Source organism: Nicotiana attenuata, unplaced genomic scaffold, assembly GCF_001879085.1.
Source record: "Nicotiana attenuata strain UT unplaced genomic scaffold, NIATTr2, whole genome shotgun sequence".
NCBI lineage: Eukaryota > Viridiplantae > Streptophyta > Magnoliopsida > Solanales > Solanaceae > Nicotiana > Nicotiana attenuata.
The window spans coordinates 199,413-203,228 of NW_017670911.1; the positions used below are offsets into that span (position 1 = coordinate 199,413).

Here is a 3,816-nt window from a genome sequence, read left to right on the forward strand (position 1 = left end):
GATTTCCCGGTAAGGCAAATGAAGCAGGGACGTGACTATAAGGAATCGGTATCCGGGCGAGGGACCCCTCGTATCGGGTTCGAGCAAAGCACCTGCCTTTGGAGGCATCGGGACCACGTCATCTGTGTCCGGTTCAAGTCTCAAAACTTCAGGAAACATCATCAAACGGTTGCACACAACTAAAGAAGGGTCGTGATACCCGTGTCCAACCGGGTATCACGGCATGAATCTCGGCCCGTATCGGCAGAAAATTAGTTAGTGAGATAGAAGATTTTTGCCTTTCTTAGAATTGTTTAGGGTAAAACTCCCCTACTATATAAAGGGGGAAACTAACTATTCATCAGACATATTGTAATACGCATACCAAGGCAATTTATCTCTATTCTCTCTGTTATTCAAAGTTCTTATTTTTGTTCATCAGTACTTCATAAGGGTAAGCTCGGGAACGAAAGCATGTTCTTCATTGAGCAATTAATCGAGCCCGGGATCACTCTTACCACTTGTTTGGCTATTTATTATGTCTTTCATTTGCTTAATCTAACGTCATTAACCATTTGTATTGAATTAATCCGTATATCCTTAAGACCACATATAAATTCAATTGTTATTTGGTTTTGAGGGTAAACAAGTGTGCTGACATGACGCACGCGCTGACGGTCATCTCAGATGGTAATGTTTCAATCTATCACTTGCGGGTAAGTAAACTAGCTGTAAACAATAAAAATTGACCGGAAAAAACTTCAGCCACCAATGAATTCGTGCTAGCCTAGATACAAAAAGAAGCAAAAAAGCACACCCGGTGGGACTCGAACCCACAATCGCCTGATTAGAAGTCAGACGCCTTATCCATTAGGCCACGGGTGCTGTTGTGCTTTAGATGTCAGCTAATATTTTAATAACCTAAAGAAACAAGCAACTCCCTTAACTTACACCAGCGATCAGTCCTTTTTTTCTTTTCCGATGTCCCCGGAGGACCAGCGATCAGTCTTTGAATCCAGACAATCTTTAAGCTATAACCCAGCTCCATCATCAATCATCATTTGCTAGGCCTAATTGGGATATGATCCAACGTGAGTGAGCAACTAAAGACATAAACGACCACGTAATCCAACAACTATCGGTAAGCAACAAAGAACAGTGCTAGAATACTTCCGTGTATCATTTACTGATGAAACGCATTCATTTAAGGCCTTTTCCGTTTTTGTTTTCTTCTGAGTAACCTGTGGGATGGGAAGCTTTGGCTTCTCCAAGTGTAATAAGGAATGTCTGCTTTTGATTATTCACTAAACATCTATATCTATTAAAGTTATAAAGTTACTATATATAATTGACTTTGTGGTTAAGCCAAGTGACAAACTAAAAAATCTCAATAGTATACGGTAATTTTATTCTATATTTGACTATGTTAGTCAAATATATATATATATATNTTATATTAGGAACTTTTGTTATCTTAATTCAAATTATGTAAATACTACTTCACCTCTAGCAAAAAAAAAAAAAACTCCAAATAACTATAAACTCTTTCACATTTAAAATCCTATAATTATAGTTCTTTAAAACACTATAGCTAGATTTGAGTAAAGCGAATTTCTTTTAAAATAAATGTAATATATAGGGTACACATCTATGTTTATCCAGATAACAAAAAAAAGTTTAAAAGTTGATAAAAATTTACTTACATATACAATGAAGTAAACCTACATGCTGAAGAAAGAAACATTACAAAAATCAGTCAATATTCAACACAAGTTATTTTTTTCCTTTTTGAAAAATGTTTGTTTGAAGAGTCAATTTATATAAATGGATATAAAACAAATAACAAAACTTTCGCTATATAATTGCTGTCATTAATTTCTATTTAACACCTTCTAGGAATTGAAGGGTATAAGCCGAAACCTCTTCATTTAGCTGCAGTCAAACCAACATTGCAAGGGTATATTATTTTTTCATTGAGGAATATTAGTTTTGAATCATTTATGTGAAATATTTTTTTCTCGAATTCAAAAAGAGGGATATTGGTTTCTAATTGATAGTTTCTAGAGTTCATTACCCAAATGGTCACTCAACTATCCCAAATTATCTTCTAAAGTCACTTTACTTTCGTTTGTAACAACAAAGTCACTAAACTATGCCTATTGCACTCAGAAGGTCACTCAACTAGATTTTTCAAATTTTGAATTGCAAAAAACCTATTTTACCCTCTAAATTATAAACATTTATCTTCTTTTTATTTTTTTTAAAATTTTTAATATTATGATTTTCCTTTTTAATTTATATTATGGACTTACCTATAGAATAAATAAATATTATTTTATAAATTAAAAAAATAAAAAGTATTTAAGCATATATAATGCTGGAATAACAAAATAATGAGCATAGTAAAAAAAATTACTTAGAATAATTTTTTAGTAATAACAATTGTAGTATTAACAAGAAAAATTCAAAAATTTATTTACACAATTCAGAATGAAAGAAAATAAAAGTTGTAAAATATATATTCCATGCACGTAATATAAAAATAATTATTTAAATAAAGGTATTTTTATAATATACATTATATATTTTTGAAAATTATGCTCAATTATATTATTATGTTTCTACCAACTTTCCGACGACTCAAAGTTATGTCACTGGAAAGCAGGGGGACTATCTGTATAGGGTAAAATATGTTATGTTAAGTTGTTTATGGAATATATATAATATAATTGAGCATAATTTCAAGAATATATAATGTATATTATAAAAAATACTTTTATTTAAATAGTTATATTTATATTACGTGCATGGAATATATATTTTACAATCTTTATTTTCTTTCATTCTGAATCGCGTAAATATTTTTTTGAATTTTTGTTGTTAATACTAAAATTATTATTATGAACAAATTATTCTAATTTATTTTTTTACTATTCTCATTATTTTGTTATTCCAGCATTATAGATGCTTAAATACTTTTTATTTTTTTAATTTATGAATAATATTTATTTACTCTATAGGTAAGTCCATAATATAAATTAAAAAGAAAAATTCATAATATTAAAAAGTTAAAAAAAAATAAAAGAAGATAAATATTTATAATTAGAGGGTAAAATAGGTATTTGGCAATCCAAATTTTGAAAAATCTAGTAGAGTGACCTTCTGAGTGGAATAGGCATAGTTCAGTGATTTTGCTGTTACAAACGAAAGAAAAGTGACTTTAGGAGATAATTTGAGATAGTTGAGATTTTCAAGTGTAACAAAAAGTATATTTAAAAAAAAATTGGTATGATGTGAAATAGTTATTTTTAAAATGTAAACAAATTATTTCGAAATGGGATTAGTTTTTAAATTATAATGTCATTTTTAATAAAAGATAAGATATTTTTAAATTTTAGTAGAGAGTTTTTAAAATAATTATAATAAAGTCTTATCATGGATAAAATCAAGAAATCGAAATCTTATGGATTAATACATAAATATTCGGCCAGATTTATTGTTTACTTTTTTTTTAATATACATAGATGATATACCGATTACACACGATTATACACATGTTATATATGAATTATATATAAATTACACATCCTCAATTTTTTAATTTAAGTGGTTAGTTGAGCGCTTGTTTAGGTTGATAAGATAAAGCCAAAAGACAAATATGACATAATTTCAACCAAAGACTAAAAATATAAATAAAATTCTTATGTAGACAATTTCTATTAAAAACTCATCCTTTTATTATGAAATAAATTAATTTTGTGTAACAAAAAAAAAACATAAAAAATAAGATAAAAGAAAATAAATATAGAAAAAATGTATCAAAAAATCTAGATCGGA

General features: G+C 28.4%; 1 non-coding gene across 1 annotated transcript; it reads right to left on the reverse strand.

Annotated features, from left to right (window-relative positions):
- Positions 1-791: 791 nt before the first annotated feature.
- TRNAR-UCU lies at positions 792-864 on the reverse strand. Its single transcript has one exon. It is a non-coding gene; the product is annotated as a tRNA-Arg (tRNA).
- Positions 865-3,816: the final 2,952 nt, after the last annotated feature.